Below are 25,276 nucleotides of genomic sequence, written 5' to 3' on the forward strand. Positions count from 1 at the left end.
GAATCTTTGTAATGTATTCGGCTAGAAAACTGTCCACCTGTGCATTCTGCTGGACACTTTTAATGTCTTCTGGATTGTACTAGCTGGTGTACGATTTTCCTGTGTTAACAATCCTAAAAATGAATCTTGTACATTTTTATCAACAATAGAAATAATTTAAAATTGATAACAAATTCTCGTGGCTTAACTTATACAACATGTATAAAATCCTCCTAGGTTATACATGAAGGCAAAAGTAACCATTCAAAACCAATTTAAAATTTGAAAACTCTCCCATCCTTGAAAGGGATATGGTAGAATTAATTTTTTCAACTCACTTATAAACTTAATTTTTCACTTTCTTATAGACTTATAATTTTCAACTTTCTTATAATGTTATAAATTAACTGCAAGACGAAGCACAAAAACAATATACTCAAATTGTGAATATGGATATCTTTGTATCTGTAATGCTCAACCAAACTCAACTTAAATATACTCATACAATTTTTATTTTTATTTTTTTTCAGCTTCTTATTTACTCAATAGCGATAAGCATCATTGAAATTTATCAGTTTATAATATTAGACATTCAACCAAGAGTGTCATTCTATTCTTTGAACTCCTTCCAAGTGTTAATCACTATGTATTCATATAGGGAATGGGATATAAAATCTCGAGTTGATTCCTATTCAAATGATACTCATTAGCTAATTACCGTTAGTTTAATAATTAATTGATTTTTTTTCTCAATGTGGCTAACTGGAAACATCTAACCCTTATGTCTAAACTCATACAATAAATTTTGTACATATTATTATTAGTTATTTGTATGTGTAAGTACATACACATGTATATGTATATAATGATTACTTTCATTAAAAATATATATTTTTTAGGGTGGTTCAAGAAAACTTGGTTCAGTTAAGTTAACGATGGTTTTGGGCTCAAGGCTTATAAGAACCCACAATTTTGTCCATGGTATTAATCTCCAATGTAGCCTATTTAAAGGCATAAACACTCCATGTTAATTTGTCCCTATGGCCCTTAGGATCCAAGCAACAATGTCTTTAGACACCACCACTTCTCTTAGTGTTCGTGATCCTAGCATAATCCCCAGCTCTATGGAAAACCCTAGCCAATGGAATTCCACTAGTCCTTGGCCAAAACCCTAGCCAAGTGAGCCTTACATAGCTAGCACACTACAATGAATTATTACAAGCCTTTTAAAGTCTCCATTACATGCAATTGATGGGAAAATTACCATGAGCAACTAAAAAACCACGGGCCCAAAACCACTACTATATACCCAATCAACTTTGACCCTTTCCCCAAGTCAAGTTTACCTAACAATACTATCAAAATATATATTTATCCACTATCTTATGATCAATCAATAATTACTTATATCTTTAATAAATATAAGAACAAGTTTATGTATTCCAAGTGATTTTAATTCTTTTAATGTTAATATCAAATAATTGCAATTAATTTTTCTCAAACTTATATATATATATATATATATATATATATATATATATATATATATATAGATATATATATATATATATGTAAACTAACTTAATTATTAATTAGCTATATATATTCATCATTGCTTTTATTTATACATTGTTTTCCAAGGAATTGTTAGTGTTACCCAAATTATGAAATTAATGGATCTTCAGTGTGAGATCTCTATGAACCACACAGGACAAGTGATGAACCACATAGGTTGGTTCGAAACACGTCAACCTAACTCTTCCAATGTTATTTCTACTGAACATGTTTCAAATATTCAGAATATGGATCACAAAAGCTTGAATTTGAATAATTTTCATATATTTATCATAAGGACAAAAACCAAAATTTTAAAAAACTCAATTGTGGAGGTTTCAACAAAAGGTATTGAACATTTGAAACGTCTTTATTTTTCTTATTGAAAGTATATAATCAGTCCTAGGTAAAATAATTGATGGTTATCCATTGCATATATTTAAATTATCATTTAAAACCAATTTTTTTTTTTTCCTAAGCTTAGGTAGGACCCTCTCATTTTCGAGTTTTTACATGTTCGTTATTCACCCCATTTCCGGGGAGGGTAGCACAAGAATCGAACCCAAGATCTCTGGTTCGATGAGACTTCATTTCCACGGCCATTGCCACTTGAGCTACCCCATGCGGGCCATTTAAAACCAACAATTTATATTATGCCACTTGAATATTTAGATGCCTAATAAGTCTAAGTTCCATGCATATTTGGAGATAATTTATGAAATTATCTAATATAAGTGTCATGCGGAAAGAGTCGATTTTGCGGACAAAACCAACCTTCCTAGAAGCTAAGGATTTCTAGTGACAAACAAGACAATTAAGAACTATCCTTCTCTAAATATGCATTTACAGTATAAGTAATCAAGTGTTTAGATCCTACCTGTAGTCCAGCGCTGTTGTAGTAGTCCAGCCTCGTTGATCCGGATGAGCTCCTCCTTCTCTTTGAAACCTGCATTCACTAACAATCAAACGATTAAATAGCACCTGAATAACTCATAAAATAAAACATATTTAACATACAGACCAAGGAGTATATGAAACAACTCATAAATAACAAATTGTTGAGAAGAATGGACTTATCTGTATTAATAGGAAACAAAAGAAACCATTACAACCTGAGCCTTGGTGTTGTGCAGGTCCCTCCCAGGGTCGAGCGAGAGTTCTCCTTTACTTTGATCAGCTCACCCACTTCCAAATGAAACAAGAAAGGATGGGAATCTCTCCTCACAAGCTTCTACAAGGAAGTCCTAATTCCAGCAGCATCTACCCTTAGGAATGTTCAGCTTTCAACCTCCCCTCCCTCTGGCCCAATGCCTGTATTTATAGTGCTTTGGAGGAAGTTAATTAGGTCCACCATGAATGGGATAAGCCCCTCTTTCAATGGGATAGCTCCCCTCTTCATGGGATAAGTTCCTCTTTCTTTGGGGTGCATGAACCATCTGCAGGCGCTCAATACACGTCAAACCATCTTCTAGAATGCTCTAGATTTGACCACAAGTAACTTTTTTGAAGTGAAACTCGCGCCTTTTGACCTTTACAGGGGTACGCACCCACCCCTTTACATACAAAGTGTACAAGTACGCAGGTATTGTGAACTTGGGTTGCGTACACGCAGGTAAGGCTAAGAGAAACTGCGTACCGAGAGTTAATTAACTTTAAAGGACTTTTCTCTCTTTCTTGGAGTTTGACATGAAGAGCGGAGGTATGAGACTTGCCAAGGAGGATAGTATGACAGTTGATGGAGCCATACTAACTGCAAATAGTCATGGTGACAAATTTTAGTGTAACAGATTGCCCCCTAAAGTGCGAAGCCTGTAGTAGATTAGGGTTTTATATCATCTAGGAAGGGTGAAGTACTTTATCATTTCAAGGATTATCTTGTGGAGAGCCCGGTCAGAACCTGCAAATATTCAACACAAAATACATATATAAGATCATATCATTGCTGAGGTAGGCATTCCCATACTCAGATTGAAAACTCTAACTAACAATCTAACTACTGCTCTGATACAGGAATGATCTCGCAGTACATCATAATCATAGACTCATGTAGACACAGTATGGACGTAGCCATCTGTTTATGATTAGTCTACTATATAATGAATACAAAACTCCTCGCAGCCTGGATGGTGGAAACTAGATCCAGGGTCTTCATTTCCACTTCCCGAATTGGTACGATTCTACCCATGCGAATAAATGAGTTGATGTCGAACATGGTAGAAACCACTTGATTACCAGTCAATGATGTAAACTGTTAACAAATGATGTAAACTGTTAACAAGTGTGAGAGAGACCACCAGTGATGTCAATGGTTCTCAAAGTACCCAGTACAAGCCATGAGATGCGAATGAATGTGTTGATGTCGAACATATCACGGAATCCTTCGATCGAAAGTCAATGATGTAAACTGTCGTCAAAGGTGAGAAACCTGCCATTGATGCATGCAGACTTCAAGGTACTGACGATTTCTAAGTCATCTTTCTAGATAATGTGCTGATGTCGATAGAAAGCGACCCATTGCAGGCAAGCCCACAACACGAAATCATAGTTCAAGTTGAAGAAATGTTGCTGTAAGGACTGACTCAGGGATGGTCAAAATGGATGACAAGTATTTTGCATATGAATGGTTTATTTGCAGAGACCTCTTGAACACATAATGACACGACAGATGGCTTGGCGACGATTGACCCAAAGTTAATACCCAGAAACGGTTGAAGACTTTAAAAGTGGTTTGATCAACTTTTAGGCAAAGGATTTCCAAACCCAGGTGAATGAAAAGTGTCGTGTTCAAGAGTGGTGATAAGGTTTTTCTGTGACAAAGGATAACAAGTAGGCTCATTCTTCTCTCTTTTCCCCCACCATTTCTGGTAAGTACCTCTTTATTTTTTACAAGCTTGAGGAGGATAACATATGCTTGACTATAAGCTCATCCTTCGGATGAGTCCAACTTAGTTTAGATTCGGACCCTAAGAAGGAGTGGTCCATTCCTGTTTGTAATCGAACAGGTCCTTTACTGTGAAATTTTAACGAGTCCAGTATAGGAGAAACTCGACGTTTTTCAATTTTAGAGAGTCTGAAAAAACTAAAGAAGACTCCAGGGTTGAACTTTTTCGTAAATTTGTGTCTCCCAAGCCCGAAAAAGTATAAAATAATACTTGAGAGAACCGCTTGATCTTGCGACCAAGGAGTACTTTCATGATTAGTGCCTCTGACCTGAAAATTAAAAAGCGATCAAGGGCACGTCGTTTTATTTCCAGTATTGAATTTGAAACGACAAAAATCCGGAAATCTTTTCGTGTTTTTACAGTCAGAAAAGGGCTATAAGAGGACCGTCTTTTAATTCTGTTTTAACGAGTGTAAAAGAAACGCTCGGCAATCTTTTCATGTTTTAGGAGTCAGAAAAGGGCTTAAAGATGACTCTGATGTTTTGATTCGTAAAAAATGACAATTTTCCCCGAAAATCCTTTTGTCCTGCACAAAAACAACACATTTCTCATACCTGTTTAAGATAGGCAAAAATACATTGAAAAATATCCTTTCATGGTGAAAAATAAACAAACTTAGCATTCATTTACCCAAAAAACCTATAAAAAGAACTTTTACCATGTCATTTTTACCATTTTACTGTTGAGGAAGAGAAAAGGGCTTTTGGCAAGAAACTTCCCGTGGACTTTGCGGAGAATCCGACCGTCGGAATCGAGCGCCGTCTCTTTCAGGTATTTCACAACATCCTCCTCTTTGTTTTCATCCGTTTAGAATTTCATTTTAGGCCCTAGTTTGATTTTTTGGGGGCTTTGGGGTTTCAAGGTCCGCCTTTCGGGGTACGCAGGTGCTCCATGGGTGACCTGCGTACCCCGACATTTTCTCTATTGGGAAAATGGTAGGTGTACGCAACCTACCTTCAGAGAAGCTGCGTACCCACGCTCTGTCTCTGAAGGCGGGGTGCGTACTCCGCGCAAAGCAATTTTAAACCCCCAAATTTCCAAATTGAACCATTAATTTTTGATTTAGTGAATTCTAATAGATGTTTTCTGGTGTGTAGATTTCCCACCATGCTTGATTGGCACGAAAGAGAACACGAAGATGTCGATTTGGCCGCGATTAATCATCAACCTTCCATTGATGCTTTGAAGGCATGCGGTCTCTACAAATACTGGGCCATACCTGGCATGAGGGCCCAGGTGCGATTCTTAGAGTGGCTGGTTGAAAGGTGGAACGTTCAGGATCAATGCTTTTACATCGGAGGGCACCAGCTCGAGATAGAGCCCTCAGACATATATTTTCTCACTGGTTTGCCCAAGAGGGGCGAACAATTGTCTCTGTACGGGACTAGGCCGGGTGGCCAATCCCTTGCTAGTCTCCGTCTAGAGTGGTGCAATAATCAGAACCAGGAGAAGGGGATAGAAATCAAATATATATCCCGACCTGAACTTATGGTAATTGAATTTACAATTACCAGACTTTGCGGGGCTACCGCTTTGCACATTGCCACTGGATCCCAGATGCGGATGGCGATTGATTGCTTCCGAGGCACCATTTTCAACTGGTGCGATGCTGTGTTGGCCAATTTAAAGGGCCAACTGACTAGGGCAAAAAACGAGCAACTAAAGACTTTTGGTTACGGGCCTTTAGTTGTGAGCTTTGCTCTAGAGAGAGTTCCGATGCTGATCCCGCAGCATCTCACTGTTGAGGTTGGGCCTCCTCGGGAGCCTAAGTTGATGCGATGGGTTGCGGTGATGGCCCGTCATCCTGATGAGGGAGCGGGAGTTGTCCGATTTCCTGCGGGTTACTTTCACTGGTTAGAGGACCAGGTCTTTGCGATCCAGGATTTTCCTTATGCCGGAGTGGATTTTCGTGGAGATCCGGACATGGTTCTTCCACAGGGAGAACAATGGGACGACACAGGTACTTCATTTTTCACAAGTTTTTAAATTATCTATACTTTTTTTATATATCGTCTCAAAACTGACAGTAAAAATTTTCAAAATGCAGATGTAGGCCCACGACGTCTAGCCAATCTCCAGCCTTTTGAGAGGAGACAACCAATTGCACTGGCACCGGTCCCACAGGACGAGGCTACAGAGACCTTAGCTGAGTTGGAGCAAGACCTAGAGCGTCTGACGGTGGATATACCAGAGACTACTATAGATGATATTCCTATCAGGCTTCAGCGCTATGTAGTCAGAGTCCCAGGACCTTTTAGGAGGTTCTTGTGTAGGGTAGCCCGTGCAGTGGTGTCATATAGAGAGCACCACCAGTGATTGGATGGTCACTTAGACACATGTGACATTTTAGTTTTTTGTACTTATCATTTTTGCCGATCATAAGGTGTTTTTTGACCTATGATCGAAGACGATGTATTTTTTGACACACTCCTATCTATATATATATATCATTATTACCGGCTTATTTTGTTAAACATGTGTGATGAAATGTTTGTAAATTTACATTTATGATTATTGCAAATGTCTATTTAACATTCGAGAAGTAATTGCATCTGCTAATGTATTTAAAGACCTTGGAATATGCTGATATTCAATGTAATCAAATTCACGTTCCAAGAGACGCACTCTGAAAAACAACCTTAATAACACTGGATTTCTAATGGCATAGACTCTATTAAGCTGTAATACAACGAGTTCATAATCTAACCTCACTATCAAACTCCGAATCCCAAATGAAATAGATTCAGATAATAACTCAATCACTGCACTGTATTCTGCAATGTTGTTTGTTGTTTGACCGAGGCTCACCCCATGCATAGAAACTAACTCATCAGAGGGCGAATAGATAACCCAGGCTGCGGAAGAGATATTCCGTGTACTACGACAGGCACCATCAGCGAATCCAATGTACGTTTGGAGAGGCGTCGACATCTGCAATATCAAGAGTAAAACCAAGATAAGCCAGAATAACGACGAAAAACACACTCTCTAAGCTAAGCACACACCAGCTAGAAAGAAAAACTTAACCTAACTAAAATCTCCATACCCATCATTTAAGCATAATACCTCTTTAGGTAAAGTCCATTTCTGGGTTTACCCAAAGAGTCCCCGTCAAAGTCTACCAGCTCATAGGCCCCTTTTGCTAGCTTTCGCTTGACAATATAGGGCCCATGCCACATAGGAACGAATTTTCCAGCACCTAATTTATCATTAGCTTGATCATATAACAGCACTAGGTCTCCTTCCGAAAAATTTCGAGGGGTTACATTTCGATCATACTGAGCTTTCATACGTTTTGCGTGAGTCTCGATTGCCAATGCAGCATCACGTCGAGTCTCATCTAACTTAGCTAAGTATAATAAACGCTTCTCCTCTTTGGAAGTAGCTGGGAGTAATTCGATGGTCATTTGCAGTGACGGGATTTCGCATTCAATGGGCAACACAGCTTCCAAACCATAAACTAGTTGGAAAGGAGTGAACCCTGTTGATGTTTTCACTGAGGTTCGGTACGCCCAAAGCGCTGAAAATAACATGTTGTGCCAATTCGACCGATGAATACCAATGATTCGTCGGATCATGATAACTAAAACTTTGTTGATGGACTCAACCAGACCGTTCGCTTGGGGATAATAAGGAGTAGAACTATCGTGACGTAAACCAAGCTGGCCTGTAAGTTCTGTCATCATAATGTTTCGAAAATGGCACCCATGGTCAGTGATTATCACTTGTGGGACACCAAACCTAGCAATAATGTGATTGAATACGAAAATTGCAGCTGTCTTGCCGTCTGCCTCGAATGTAGGCATTGCCTCGGCCCACTTAGTAAAATAATCAACCGCAAGGATGATATACGCATGCCCCCCGGCCGAGTGAGGGTTACATGTAATAAATTCGATACCCCATTTGGCGAAAGGACCAACGGCAATTATAGGGTGGAGAGGAGCAGGTGGCGCGCGCATCTTTCGATCAAACACTTGACAGTTGTGGCATTTTCGGACCGCAATAATACAGTCTTTAAACAAGGACGGCCAGAAATAGCCAGCGCGCAATATCTTTTGGGCTGTGGCATACCCAGACATATGACCGCCACACGCTCCAGAGTGACAGTCATTCAAAACCCTTTCAGCTTCCTCGTGAGTTAAGCAACGTCGAAAAACCAAATCCGCCCCACGACGATAAAGAGTATCTCCAATAATTTTGTATTGTTGGGACTGGAATCGAATTTTCCGACGCTCCGACTTTGAAATTTCGGGCCGAAAGGATTGGGTCTGGAGATAGACGATTATATCCCCATACCACGGATCTAAAGTGCTGATAAGAAACAAAGATTCGTCTGCAATGGGCTCCTCTGCCACTGTTTCCGTGTCAGCACGCGGGAAATCACACATTAACTCGGCAAAGACTAAGGATTTCTTAGACTTGGATTTCTCGAACTCCAAGTCGAACTCCTGCAGGATAATGATCCATTTGGAGTACTTGCCCCCTAGCAGTTGTTTAGTCAAAATATAGATCATAGGGTTGCAATCCGAAATCACTGTAGTTTTACGGAGTAGAATGTAGTGACGGAAACGCTGGACAGCTTGAACGGCTGCCAGTGCCAACTTTTCCACATGTGAGTACTTTAGCTCGGTTGGATTTAACGTCTGACTAAGGTAATATATCACATGTTCTGTTCCGAATTCATCTTCCTGAACTAAGACCATTCCAATGGTGGAGTGGGAGGCGGCGAGATACAAAAAGTAATCCTATTTGTAGTTGGGAGGATGCAGCAACGGTGCATGGGTCAACGCGTGCTTGAGTGCATCAAAAGATTTCTGAGCTATCTCATCCCAAGAGAATTGAGCGTTCTGTTTCAACAACCGGGTGAAACCCTTTGTAACCTCAGCGTAGTTAGGAATGAATCGACGTAAAAAGTTTGCTTTCCCCTGCAAACTTTGGAGTTGGCGAAGACTCGAAGGAGGAGGCAATTTGATGATAGCTTCTACCTTCGAGGGATCGACGCGGATACCGGCTTTTGAAACTACAAATCCTAGCAATCGTCCCACTTCTATGCAGAAGACACATTTGTGTGGGTTCAACCGAATTCGATAATGCCTACACCTCATGAAAATGGCTCGTAAATGGACGAGGTGGTCAGCTCGATGTAAAGAATGAGCAGGCAAATCATCGAGATACGGTTGCACAATGTGTTTGATGTCATGAAACGCATAAGACATTGCCCTTTGAAAAGTGGCTTCGGCATTCTTAAGTCCAAAAGGTAACTTGCAGTAAGCAAATGTCCCCCAAGGACAAATGAAAGCCGTTTTTGGTTGATCGGCAGGTAGAATATTGATTTGATTGTAACCGGAAAAACCGTCCATAAAGGAAAATATTTCACTTCCGGCACAATCATCAATGATTTGATCGATATAGGGCGTGGGATAGTTGTCTTTTGGACAAGCACGATTAATATCCCTATAGTCGATACATATTCTTATCGTTCCCTGTTTCTTGTTAACTGGAATAATATTCGATACCCAATCCGTTAACGGGATCGGATAAATGAAACCTGCTTTCAACAGCTTCTCTACTTCTGCTTTAATTGCAGCTGCTTTTCGAGGGTGAATCTGACGCAGACGTTGCCGAACGGGTTTAGCGTCCGAGTAAGTCTTGATCTCATGGACAACAATGGAGGGATCAATTCCTGGCATTTCCTCATAGGACTAGGCAAACACGTCGCGGAATTCTTGAAATAGGGCCTTGTATGTCTGAATTTTGTCATCTGTACACGAGGCACCTATATGAATGTTCTCAACAATTCCAGGTTTGACTGAAATGTCAATAGGAATAGTTTGGGAAATGTTCCCCAAATTCAGCTCTGAATCAGGATGTTTCATGGGATTCTGAGCTTCCTTGACATATTCAGCTGTAAAGATTGATGAAAAATCATTTTCAAAGCCATCACCCTCAGGTAAAAACGAAGATCTATGATGGAGATCTTCCCATGGTAGATCGTCTACACTTAGGATTTCACGAAGTTGCTCGTCAGATGACACAACTTCGGGAAACGCTATCCGTTCTGAGGTTGTTGTGAAAAGTGATTCCTCACGGACCACATTCATTTGGTCGATTTTGGTTGAACTCGGGTCGGTAAAAAACTGCACGGCTTCATAGGTAATTTCATATGGACTCAAAGGCATAGCATCACCAAATGAGTCTATCTCAGATTCAGATGGGACAATCCAAGGATCATCGTAAATAATGGTGTCTGATGTAATCATATGAATGAATGCAAATGAAGGGTCTGTGTTGATTGGAGGAAAAGGAAAAGTTCCCAGTAAACCGGAATCTTTAACTAATCCCACGCCAACATCCTTATAAGGGATAGTCGTTTTACTGACATGCTGGATACTCTTTGAAGAGGCTGGGTCGGATGAAAAGTAAGCCAGCTGGTCTATTGTCACGATCTTGCCATTATGTGGAAACTTTATTACTCGGAAGACCGATGAAACGACCGCTGTCATAGCGTAAGACCAACTGCGACCCAAAAGAAGGTTGTAGTCTAGAGGGGCATCAACCACCTCCACATCTAGACTAACGGTTTTTCCTTCAACCCCTATAGGCAAATCCTGTAGAATGCGAAACGGATGGAACCCACGGCCATCAAAGGCCTTAAGAATTGTCGGGGATTGATTCAGTGAAGGAGAACCAAGCGATCTCCAACACTGTATCGACATAATACACGTGGAAGCTCCCTCATCAATTACAGTCCGATGAATAGGCCTATTTTTGACTATCACTGGGATCTGGAAAGCCATCTGATGAGGCAAACGCGGTGTACTATTTTCTAGATCAAAGATTATTAGGTTCGGGTCCTGAATATCAACAGCTCCTATAGCCGACAAAAGTAATTTGTGTTGTGCTGGGCATGATTGCAGCACTTCCAAAGCCGACATTGCTGAGGGTGAAACAGCTAAGTCCTCAACAATGTTATAATTCTGGGCCGCTCTCGCATGTGGATTGAAAGCAGAATTTCGAAGTATACCCTTGGCGGGCGGTTTGATTACTAAGTCTGGGTTAGGTTTCTCGATCTGTAGTGGATCGGAACCGGGAGCTGAGGTTGATGGATTAGAATGAGAAGATTCTGCTTCTTTGCCATCAACAAGACTTTTACTACCATAATCTTGCGATCGAGTCGCAATCCGTACATGAGACATCATCAATATGGGTTCTTCACTGGCATTCGAGGAAGAACCTATCATTTTACTCTCCTGGTTTGGAAATGGATCTTTCAAAACAGCAGGAGTTGGGGAACCTTTGACGATTTTCACAACCTCTGCCCGATGAGGGCAATCTCTCGTAAAATGATCTTCTTCACAAATTAGACAAGGATAACGAGGTTTGCGCTTTTCGTCATTGGTTTCCGACTTTTCTTTTTTCTCCTTTGGAGCTTTGTCTGCTTTATCCTTCTTCTTGCCTTTCTTTTTCCCACTGTTTTTTGATTTAGCTGTAGATGACTCTACAGTGTGAATATCGGCAGAAACTTTAGCAGAAGATTCTCCTGTCGGGGAGTCTGGTAAGGTTATAATCGGAGAAGAATTCTTTGAGGATTTCTTCTTACTTTTGGTGTTCATCGTGCCAATCATGCTATCAGCAGCATGAGATCCCGAAGGAGCAGCAGCGATTTGATTTGACTTAGGAAGATCTGGGATCTTTTCGTGTAACGTACCCGACTGAGTATAAACTAATTCAAGGTACTGCGCTTGAGCAATGACTTGCTCCTCAGTAACTACTCCGGCCTTAGCTACGTCTTCAGTAATCTTCGGTAACAATGATTTAACAAACCATTCAGCTAAGATTTGGTCCGGGATAAAAACTTTCACTAAACGTCTTCGACGTCTCCTTTCATGAATATGATCGGAAATATAAGTGGATGTCGATTGTTTTAATGAAGTTAGTAACTCCGTGCCATTATCGTATCTGACCGGCAACTGAAAATGAGTTAGGAACGAGGTAGCTAACTGGCTAAAATTATAAAAAGAGGCCCGTGGTAACTCAATGTACCACTTGGCCGCGAGACCAATGAGTGTACGCTGGAAAAGACGTAAGCGGATCGAATCATCCGAGATGGAATTTGAGGCACACCAGAGGTGGTAAGTCATCACATGATTCGACGGGTCCTCTCCAGACTTACCTTCGAACTTGGGTATGTCACTGGGCAACTTATTTGGCATTGGCGGCCAAAACGGAAGATAATTTATTGGATCGTTCGTTAGGTGCGACAAGTCGGGTAAATCCAAAGTTGCGATAAACGGTAATTGCCGATTAGGATCCCTAAAACTCTGGGTCACAAGACTAGTTCCAGGAGGAGGATATCCAGGATAACTAGGAATAAGAATCGCGTTCGGGATATTGTATCCTCCCGGAAAACCAGGATTAACCAGACCGTACTGGGGTTGTTGAGGTTGTTGATAAGTGTACCCAGGATACGGTTGATACTGGTAAACTGGCTGTTGGACAGCAGGACCAAATTGGTACTGTCCCTAGTACGGTTGATAAGTGAATTGTGGTTGACTTGTGACAACCGTACTTAAACCAGGTTGTCCTACAGGTATCTGAACCGTAGTTTGAATCGTAGATCCAGACAATGGTAAATATGTCTGAGGAGTGGTTGCAGAGACATTAGAAACCGGAGCTGTCGATACTCCAGAAGTAAGTGCGGTAGACTGAACAGATGTTGCGGTAGTTGCAGCAGTCGTTTGAGATGGAATACTAGGTGCAATGGGCGACTGAGTAACTACCGAAGTTACAGAAGTTTGAATATTTGACTGGACTGCTTGCTGGGGTGAACCAGAAACTAAGGGTTGTCCAGTTTGAGATGACAACTGTATACTTGGCTGCAACACCTGTTGAACTTGTGATGGATCCCACACTATGTTCATTCCGGGGTATTGACCCGTAACAGGTTGAGGATATTGAGATCCGTAACCAGGTTGAGGGTAGGATTGATAATTGAAAGGTACATTTCCTATACATTGAGCATAAGATTGACCTTGGGGTGGTAGATAACCTTGACTCGAGTACTGACCTTGGGGTTGATACCCTTGAGGCACGTACTGATACTGAGGTTGACCTTGGGGTACATATTGAGGCTAGGGTTGACCTTGAGGAATGTATTGTACCACGGGTATATACTGTCCTTGAGGTTGCCCCCCAGACGCAATTTGTGTACCTTGAGGTTGCCCCCCAGGCGTTAATTGAGGCTGCCCCCCAGGCGGTAACTGCGCACCTTGAGGTTGAGAACTAGGATTTGAACCTGACATCATGTAAATGTCTCCTACGCTCAACGGTTTATTACCATTGTTTCCAGTTAATAACCCATGTTCAATGGGTTGAGGAGATGCTCCCGCAAAAGTACCAGAAAGTGACTGATACCCAGTGGGAACAGAAGGACCACCGTACAAAAATGATTCAGGCGATTGAGTAAACATGGATGACTGACCAGACATATTTACAGGAGTATAAATACCTCCAGGTGGATAAGGAGTACGAGGTGGAGAAAAACTTGACCCTGAGTTGTCTAAATAATTAGTTAACGAAAGATACCAAGTAGTACTTCTAGGAGGACTGTAAAAAATGGATTCACGCTCCCTTAGATCAATAGTAGGTTGATGTTCAGGGATAGGGACGCCTATATCTTCTTCTGGAGCAAGTTCTTCAATAGCTATCAAACCAGAAGGGAGATTTTCGGTGATGACTCTTTCTACCCTAGGTGAATCTGGAGCACTAGAAGTCGGAGTAACAGGTTCAGATATCTCAGGTTCTTCGCCTATATCACTAGTAGATGAAAAACTACCAGCAAGCTCGGAAACTGTAATAGCTTCAGGATTGTAGCCTGTTTCTAGACTTTGGTAATCCGGATGAACTACCAACGAAGACTCTCCTTCTTCAGGTGACCCTACTTTACTGCCACTAGGAGTTACAAGGACTTTCAAACCTTCGTAATGACCCGGAACCTCTTCAGGAGGTTGGCCTCGAAGTCTACGAGACCTCCTCAACAAATCGGCCACGGTTACAACTTCAGGAGACTTGCCCCGAGTTCTAGGGGACTGTCTCGGTAATTCAGCCACAGTTAAAAACTTTTAACTACTGCACACGCAAACAAAGTAAAATCTCAAAGCAAACCGCCTAAAGTCTCTAAAGAACCAAACAAATTTGAATCACACGCCTAAAGAATCTAGGGCGTCAAACCATGCACAAACAGTAGCCTTCCGGACCGAAAACGCTAGTTGGTGATGAAGCCCAACATCGCCGGATTCAGTACAGAAGTGGCGGGCGGAACAGTTACCCCGACAACCTGCTTAATGAATAGACCGGCACAAGTTCCTCCACTTTAACCGTCTCGAGTGAAGTGAACCCCCCGGAAAATCCAAGTGAGTCTAGCCGACGTCTGCTCCAGGTACAGTGGGATCTTCCCTCCACCGTCACCTCGGGTAGAATCCTAAAGATAATGGTCACTAAGGTTACCAACACCAACAAATATAGCTGGGGGAACAGTCTACGACCCTATAGCACGCAAGGGCAGAGTAACAAGCTCAATCTCCTTGCCGGCTCCTTGACAATAATCCAAGGTTTACCGACAAGTGACCCCAGGCTCCTTGACAATAATCCGAGGTTTACCGTTTGTAGTACGTACGTATCTGGCGTCTTTCCCAATGAAGGAGGATTGATCCCCTCACTGGTTAGGACACGGTCTCGTGCTTCTCCTTTAAGAGGAGCTTTCCCAGAGCATAAATGAAACAGTTGGATTTATCCTACCACAAGATGAGCTACTTGTTTGGTTTTGCTGTCTTGGAGAGTTTATTACTCTCCTACTCCAAGACACTAGCCTGATCTATATTGGTGTTTCAGAGCCCTAGTAAATAAAAAGTTACTAAGTTAATTTTACTTTAAGCATTAATTTTATGGCTTTTCTTTAGGACAAAAGGTAGTGGAGATGAAACTGGTGGTGTGTAGACTCGACTCGCAACCACTAAAAAGATGCACCTAAGATGATTTACACTACTTTTCCTTTTTCAATGAATTCCCTAGCTAAGAAAGTTGGAGAATGCAAAATTTATAAAAGACAATTTTCTTGGCAAAGACAATCAAAGAAACAATCTCTTTATCTTTTCCAAAGCATACAACACATGACCACTAATTATTTCACGAAAATTCCTTTCTCTTTTCAAAGACTTCAAACGCTACCAAAGCAAACTTTTTTCCAAAAGAATTTTTTGTATTTTTTCTATATTAACAAAGCATATAAAACTACTTAACAAAAATCAACTTTAACAAATCTAAGAAAATCAAATCAAGTTTACCTAAAAGCAAATCTAAGAGAAATTTACCTAAAAGCAAAACTAATGAGGAAAAGCCTACAAAATATAATTCCAAGATGTTTTACTCAGTCAAAATGCAACCAAGGATCAGTTCATGCAGAATCATAAACTAATCAAAAACAAAATCGAAATCTTTTTGTTCTTTTTCTCAAGAATGAAATTCAAAGCTTTAATCAACAAACTTTCTCGAAATTCGCAAAGAGACAACACAAAGGTAGGTTTCTCACAAAGGTGGATTTTATGAAAGGTCCAACTCCTAAGAAGACTGAAAAGACCAGGGATATCCAAGGTTTTTAGAACTTCTAAAGCCAAAGTCACTACAAGACCAATGCAAAAATCAGCCCTAAGGCAAAACTTCTATGAATTTCACTAAAACCATTGATGCTAACGAAACAAGTTCAGATGAAGATCTCTGACAGGTAACCAGTGGATCTGGGCAGTAAAAACAAATTAAAAACAAAATCTAAGAGGCAAAAAGGAAAAAATTGAAATTTTCTCAAATTTGACAGGGGTACGCAGGTGACCTGTTTGCACAGGTGCGGGTACGCTCTGTGTACAAAGCTGCAGTGCGTACAGGTATGCACTGTGCCTACCTCAAAGACTGTGTACTACTGGCAAAACTAAGAAAAATAAAAATCTAACTTAACTCTAAGCTATTCCACCCAAATACACAGTTAGACAGCCAAAAACCAGAAAGCAATCGACTTTTCTCAGATCAAAATACCAAATCAAAAAGAACTCAAACACATTCATGGATTCCCCAATGGAGTCGCCATTTTGTCATGCGGAAAGAGTCGATTTTGCGGACAAAACCAACCTCCCTAGAAGCTAAGGCTTTCTAGTGACAAACAAGACAATTAAGAACTATCCTTCTCTAAATATGCATTTACAGTATAAGTAATCAAGTGTTTAGATCCTACCTGTAGTCCAACGCTGTTGTAGTAGTTCAGCCTCGTTGATCCGGATGAGCTCCTCCTTCTCTTCGAAACCTGCATTCACTAACAATCAAACGATTAAATAGCACCTGAATAACTCATAAAATAAAACATATTTAACATACAGACCAAGGAGTATATGAAACAACTCATAAATAACAAATTGTTGAGAAGAATGGACTTATCTGTATTAATAGGAAACGAAAGAAACCATTACAACCTGAGCCTTGGTGTTGTGCAAGTCCCTCCCAGGGTCCAGCAAGAGTTCTCCTTTACTTTGATCAGCTCACCCACTTCCAAATGAAACAAGAAAGGATGGGAATCTCTCCTCACAAGCTTCTACAAGGAAGTCCTAATTCCAGCAGCATCTACCTTTAGGAATGTTCAGCTTTCAACCTCCCCTCCCTCTGGCCCAATGCCTGTATTTATAGTGCTTTGGAGGAAGTTAATTAGGTCCACCATGAATGGGATAAGCCCCTCTTTCAATGGGATAGCTCCCCTCTTCATGGGATAAGTTCCTCTTTCTTTGGGGTGCATGAACCATCTGCAAGCGCTCAATACACGTCAAACCATCTTCTAGAATGCTCTAGATTTGACCACAAGTAACTTTTTTGAAGTGAAACTCGCGCCTTTTGACCTTTATAGGGGTACGCACCCACCCCTTTACATACAGAGCGTACAAGTACGCAGGTATTGTGAACTTGGGTTGCGTACACGCATGTAAGGCTAAGAGAAACTGGGTACCCAGAGTTAATTAACTTTAAAGGACTTTTCTCTCTTTCTTGGAGTTTGACATGAAGAGCGGAGGTATGAGACTTGCCAAGGAGGCTAGTATGACAGTTGATGGAGCCATACTAACTGCAAATAGTCATGGTGACAAATTTTAGTGTAACAATAAGGTTTGATACAAAATATAAATATATGACACCCTAAAAAGGCATAATAACATACCACCAACGTCCAACCATCCAATAAGAGAAAGACATTTGGAAACAAATTATTAATTGATACATATACATACTATTCTAAATGATGGTTTACTCAAAAATCTAGTTACACCAAACTAATGTCACAACTTACAAGTTTCTAAATTCCATTGCTCCAATGATAATGAAAGCAATGAAATGCCTCAAGTTGCATGAAAGTTATGCATTAAAGCCAAATAAAGAGGGGAATCAGATATATGTGAAAAATAATCTCCTTGTATTTAAATGCATCTTGAGAAGCATAAAGGGAGAAAAGCTATGCCATAGTACCAAAATGATCCAATCCAAATGCATCACATCTTTTAATTCATTTTCTAAATAGTGGGTAAGATGTGAGCATTTTTCATGTGCCATCAACCTATAACAACAACACATGAAAAAACTTTCAAATTATATCTTCAATTTCTTCTTACATTAGTCATCATCCATGTAACTATTCATGCATGTATTCCACATTCCATTAATACACAAAGAACATTAAAATTTCATATCAAACATATAAATATAGTAGAGGACAACAAAAGTCATATATATATATATATATATATATATATATATATATATAAACTTGGTGCAAAGAAAAACAACTATATAACTTAACAATTCTCACTTGTCAAAAGGTCTTCTTTCCTTTGCATCTTGCCAAATCTCATAAACTCATTCCCATTCCACTTTTGTCGTGTTAGGACCTATTAATGATATACACATCAATGCATCAAGTGTGTTAATTGATAGTCTTGTTCTCCTTATATCCTTGATCATATTTTGCTTAGAAAACCCTCGTTCACATGCGATGGCTCTCGCTGGTATGACAAGCATTGCTTGCCATAATTTTAGCATATTTGGATACCTAGAGTGCCAATATTTATTTTGAAAAAATACTTTCCATGCATCTTTCATTGGGAATCTTTATCCAATCAAATAAACCACATCAATAAATTGATATAATTCTCTTTTACAAGTTGTAATATGAAACGTTGGTACATTTTCACCTTCATTACATGTTTTACATTGCAAATGTGAAAAAAGTATTTCAGGCCAATGCTTTGCATTATTTTCTCTGACATAAAGATCTGGCGGATATGAAAATGACTAAAGAACCTTGTTGCATTAAAAACATGAAGATCTGGAAATCTTGAATTGAAACTCTCAATCAATGTTTGGACATAATTTCTTGTAAGTTATATGCAACTCTAAAGAGAGCCGTCAATGCAAGTTGTCATTGGTTGTGACAATTGTTCATCATGGATTGGAATATACAACAAATCATGTCTATGGGTATTCCCCTCTTTGTCAACATTTTCAAGGAAACCATCTTTAGAGTCTTTAAAAAATTTAGTAAGATGTACAACACCTTCTACAAAAGAATCTGGTTTGCAGAAATATATTTTAAGAGTATTTAATGCATGGTCAATAGCTATTCCAAGCAATGTGACACCCACATTATATTCTTGATTTTTTTTAGATTATTCACCTATTTTAAAACATTAGCAAGCATATTCAAATAAAATTGAACTGAAAAAATTCTTGTCTTATGATACCATGAATTCTTTCTTTCTCTCTTCCACAAGCTCAAAATAGTAGGCATTAATGTAACTAGTATTTCAACCACTTGACCCCTAGAGAGCCATTGAATCCCATGGATTTGAAGAACCTACAAGGATTCTAATTCCATTATCTCTAATAAAGAAATGAGTTCATTATTTCTCTTTTCCGAATTTCCAACCCATGAGTGTACCTTGTTTGTTATTTTCTCAACATCAAAAACTTTGGTATCTTTTTTAAGCATCTGATGTTGCAAGTGCTTCGCGATGTGCAATGCAATGAATACCAATAGGATTTGGTATATCATTATTTATCAATGTGACAAATCCATTTTCACATCCAACCATAGATGAAGCACCATCATTCGAAACTGTTATTAGTTTCTCATTTTTCAACTGCCTTGTTTCCTTTAAACATATATAGTCTTTCATTTTCCATGAGGAACAATAATCATTTTCATAAATTGTGAGACTAGAGGGCCCAAAACTTTGAAGTCTAGATATGTAGAATACACAACAAGGCAGTGTTCCAAACCATTGTCTATACTTTCATCTAATATTATAGAGAAAAATGGACTTTCTAAAATGTTTCTAGTTTGCACCTTTTCAAGGTAATTTATGTAGAGTGAATAAATTCAGTAGCCACTGTTCTATTTATCTAAGAAGAATATGCCACTTGAGAAGGCATATTAGGCGTATGCATATGCATTTGAAGGTGACAAATATCTTCATAAGTAGCAATTGAAAGATCGTTTTATGCAATAAAATATGTTACCTTCATGGTGGTTATGACCCTTTCTTTATTAGTCTCACTTATAGCCACTATGTGTTATGTAATGGGCTTTGCCAACCTTTCAGTTTCATACAAATTTCTCTGAGTTGATGATGAGTTGTCACAACATCATATTGAATGGTATTACATCTATCTCCAATACCCCGCGGGCCTTGAGCCTTGTATTTCTCACAAATTTTGCACTTCATACGAGTCTTGCCATATTCAACATTGATACTATACACCCAAGGATGTTTTATCGTCCACTCTTCTTGAAATTCACGTTTTGAGAGAGCCTTCTTCCTCAAACTTCTAGATCCACCATCTTGTTTTTCATTTTCATGGCCAAAAATTTAAAAATCAACAACAAACTCTTCATCCATACTTTCATTAACATCATCATTCAAATCGGGTATAGATGAAATATATTTAACATTAGAAGTCTTTAATGTTTAAAAATATCCATAAAATTTGTCTATAATTTATTGACCCTTCCTTTTTGGAGGCATTTCTATTTAAATAATGTACCTACATGCAAAACAATTCAATAATTTAAAAAACTTACAAAAAAAAATAACATAGTTAGCTTAAAAGATATTATCTACAAATAGAAAATAAATATAAAGAAAAAATAAATTTAAATTTAAAAAATAATTCATAGTTCTAAATAAATAAAAAGCTAATTTAACGTTTCATTTAACTCTAAAATAATAGTTTAAATTGTCTTTAAGTTTTCAACAAATGACAAAGTTTCTCCCCAAATTACTCCAACATTACCGATTCACTAATACGCGGTATAGAAGTCCTTTAGACGTCATTGGCATCTAAACAATTTTATTTTTGAACTCCAGCGTTACTCTTTCTCATCTAATTACAAGTTAGAAGCCTTCTCATGAAAATCCCTCTGAAACACATCGAAGAGACTAAAACTCTCTTACAATGGTTTTATATATCTACATGCTATATGTTTTACAGTATTCACCTTCTTCAATGGGGCCATTAGAGCTTCTGAATTGGTTAGATGGACTGTAAAGTTAATTGTGGGTAGTGTGGTTAAACCGATAATCTAAAACTACAATTGTCTATGGTTCAAGTCTCTCTCCAAATATTCAAACAAAAAAGTGAGACCAACTTTATTTTTTATCTTTTGAAGTTCTACGAAATAATTCTAAATAAATTCATCAGGATCATTTTAAACGGATAGGCATTGGAGTAAGCCTTCAAATCTTATTTTACTTTCATATATTATATTTAAAATCAGAAAATGTTAACAAATATTTCTAAAAGCAATTTGTGTTATACAATATTTAAAATTACATTACCAATCAGTGAAAAAAGGTTTACTTAAACGACGGTTAATAAAACAGTTTCATATATATATATATAAATAAAAGATTATTATTAGAAAATTTATATAATTTAAATAGCTCATAAATGTTGATATACATAAATTACTCCAACATTATTGATTCACTAATTTGAACCTACTTCAAATTACTCCAATATTACTAATTCCCCATGCTTTAAGAAAAAAAGAAAGAAAGAGAGCCACCCACACTTGGTTTGTTTTGTGATTGTGTGTCACTGTGGATCATGATACCAAATACAGAAACACACTCAGGACCGACATGATAGATTCTCTTTTACCATGAAGACTTTTTTAGTTATAGAATATGATCCTTATGTACATGTAGGAATTTACAGGGTAAGTTCCTCAAATAGAACACCAAAGGACACCGCTCACAAATAGATCATAGATCAATACACTAGTATTCTTGACGTGGTTAAAACCTTCAAAGAGGGAAACAGTCCACGGCCTAAGCCAATGCGGCCACTTCAGGCAATTTATTAATAAAAGAAATAAAAATTACATAAGCTTCTCTCATGAACGGTCACCCTAGAAATGACCCTCCATGCTATTTGTTGAAGTTTCTAAGTCTAACAGTTAGAAACCCTCCATGTACTTTCCAATTTATTCCTTCCGACTTGTTCTGATTAATTAAAAAATTATTTATCATGTAAATGCTGAAAATAAACACAAGTACATGTTCAACACATTACAGATCATCAACAGAAGGAAACAGAAACAAGCACACAAATGACACCGTTATTTTTGGACTAATGTCCCCGGAAAAACCAGATGCGGGAAAACTGGTGTAGTTATCTGAGGGTTTGATTTATTAAGTAGTTTCAGAGTACAATCTGGGTGCCAAATCCGGCTCACCCAACAGAGAAAAATCTCGGCGGTTATGGCTTCTGCCCTCTACGTCAGCTTTCTCGGCTATTCCGGCAGTTCCCAGCAGTTTCGGCTGTTCCCAACAGTTCCGGCTTCTGCCCTCTACATCAGCTTTCCCAGCTGTTCTGGCAGTTTCCAATAGTTCTGATTGTTCCCAACAATTCCGGCTTCTGCCCTCTGTGTTAGCTTTCCCAGTTGTTCCGACAGTATCCAGGAGTTCCGGATGTTCCCGAAAATTCTGGTTTCTACCCTCTACGTCAGCTTTCCTAGCTATTCTGGCAGTTCCCGGCAGTTCCAGCAGTTCCCGACAGTTTCGACTTCCCTGCAGTTCCAACTGTTCCTGACAATTCCGACTTCTTGGCAGTTTCGGTTGTTCCTGGCAGTTCCAGCTTCTGCCCTCTACGTCAGCTTTCCCAACTACTACGTTGATCCTCCCGACACTATCTCTGCCTCTCTGCTTCTGTATTCACTACCCCTCAGTTGCAACTCCTGATCACTCTCTCAACTTTCTCAACAAACCTAGCCCCAGAAAGTCAAAATCTTGCTCTGTTGGTGTGTTTTCCAAGTGACCCTCAAGCCTCCTCTTATACTTTTCTCATTGACAAATCAATGGCCAAGATTAAGTCCCTAATCAATGGCTAAGATTAGATATGGCTTGATCCATGACTTTTAGACCATTCTAACACAATTTTATATTAATTCACATTAATATTTTAATTTCCCTAAGTTTAGACTTAGGGAATCCATTAAAAATATTAATTATTTTAATATCTCCTAAACTGTTCAGAATCTGCACAAACCCTTTTTGGGTATTGGAGATCTCATGTGTGTTAGCCTCTCCACCAATTTTTGTCGCTAGAGAACATCTGATGCTACCCCAAATCAACACTCCCTCTTACCGAGGATTGTGCTCTAGTAATACTCCTCACTGAGCATCACCCTGATCATTCGGCAGCGGTCTCTGTGCTGATGCTAGGCCTACTGCCTAACATCCTTTGCACTGCTGCATCATGTATTACTACCCATGGCCCTGCCACTGCCACTGATGCATCTGTACGACAGCTCCCTCTGCATCTGTATTGCTTCCCATGGCCCTACCACTGCCACTACTGCATCTGCACTACATCCCCTTTCATCATGTTGCATCGTGTTGCCTATAGCACTACCACTACTAACTGCTGCACTATAACTTAGTTACTGAGAAGTAAGTAACTGGTCTAACCTCTCTATCAGGCTAAAGACCCCCATGATGTTGAAGCTCCCTTTGTCGCTGACAAGTGCTCCCTCTCTAACCTTTGTGCTGCTGCAACTACTTCATGCATATCGCACTATTTCACACCTCTCTGTGTCATCCTACACTGGAGCAACACTCCTGTGCTTCTCGCACTATTGCCTCATGCTATCCTGGGAATCCTGCACTGTAGCTCCCTCTGTCACTCCATCTACATCCGCCTCTACTAACATCTGTCAGTCCTACTACTCTTCTTAGGGGCTCACGTAGCTAGGTATAATCCAAGAGGTTGGGTACCTCGAGGATCCTGCCCCTCATCTCCTATAGTCTGCGTGACTGCAGCTCGATGTCTCCCCACTTTCTCTCAAGTGGCGTGTGCGCACCCATGGCACAGTCATCATCTGTCTCCACTTCCTACCCTACCCTTGCTAGCACTACCTTGGTCTTGGAAGCCTCTCCCTTTCTCTTCTTCCTCGAAAACTGGGTCACATAATGACCCAGCTCCCCACAGTGGAAGCATTTGACCTTGGAGAGGTTTTTCTTCTTCTGCTTTTCTTATTTACCCTCAGATTCTAGGGCAACATCCACCTCCTCCTCCTTCTTGATTCTGATCCCCTTGCTGCTGCTTCCCATCTTGGTCACCCTCCTTATCTCTTCTTGGTAAAGAGCCACCCACATTTCCTCCCAATCTGGAAGGGTCGCCCTGCTTAGTATGCTCTGGAAAAACACCTCCCAGTCTTTTGAGACTGCATTCAGGGTTGTTCTCACCATCAACTCTGGATCTGGTGTGGCCCCTATGGAAGTCAGTTGATTTTGGATCTCCTTCAATCGACCAAGGAAGGTGTTGATCTGTTCTCCCTTCTACATCTGGCATGACCGCAATTGATTTTCTAGGAGCATCTTCCTCTGCATGGAAGTATACTGATACAACTTGGTCAGGGCCTCCCACATCTCTCGTACTGTATTCTTCTTGGAACTATGTGGTACTATATGATCCTTGACCCCATTAAGAATGATACTCTTGGCCCTCGCCATTGCTTCCTCATACATGTCATTGCTAGTTGGGTCAACTAGGACCGCTATCATCTTCAAGGTGAAGTGCTTGACACGATTTCTGTCAAGTACATATAAGATTCTGACCTTCCAGACTAAGAAGTTTGAGGCTTCATCCAGTCTGTCCTGGTCTCTTATTCCGTGTAGTGCCATTCCACTGCTCTTCTACTTCCCTCCTAGAAGTTCTCGATGTGACTCCCTCTAAGCCTCAATTTCCCTACTGGAAACCCTTTTATCGATGTTGATATGCCTCCTACTCTGATCATCTATGCAGCTGCACCACTGATCCAAATTTCTCGGCTAGAAACCCTCGATAGAAACTCCCTCCTCCTTGGCCTTGACCTATTAGGTATTGTTCTGACTACATTGCCCCACCAAACTCCACTCTGCAACTTACCCACAGCCTCCTAGACCCCAACAACCTGAAGGTGAGAGATCTTAGGCTCTACGCAGTCTCGGCACTGGCAAACTAGCTTCCTTAGCCAATTGCGTCAGCCCCCCTGGCCTCTGCGTGAGCCTGTCTTTGCCTCCCTCAGCCTCTACGCAGCCTCTTCTTGGCTCGAACTTGATGATGCGGTAATTGCGTCACCCCTCCCTTGCTACTTTCCTGCTAGGAACAACTTTTGTCACTCAGGACAATTGTTTTATGCTGCTACTGCTGCTCTGCTCTGCTGATGTCCTTAG

The sequence above is a fragment of the Pinus tabuliformis genome, chromosome 6 (genome assembly GCF_031772625.1).
Source record: "Pinus tabuliformis cultivar Carrire ecotype Pingquan chromosome 6, CPIR1, whole genome shotgun sequence".
Lineage (NCBI taxonomy): Eukaryota > Viridiplantae > Streptophyta > Pinopsida > Pinales > Pinaceae > Pinus > Pinus tabuliformis.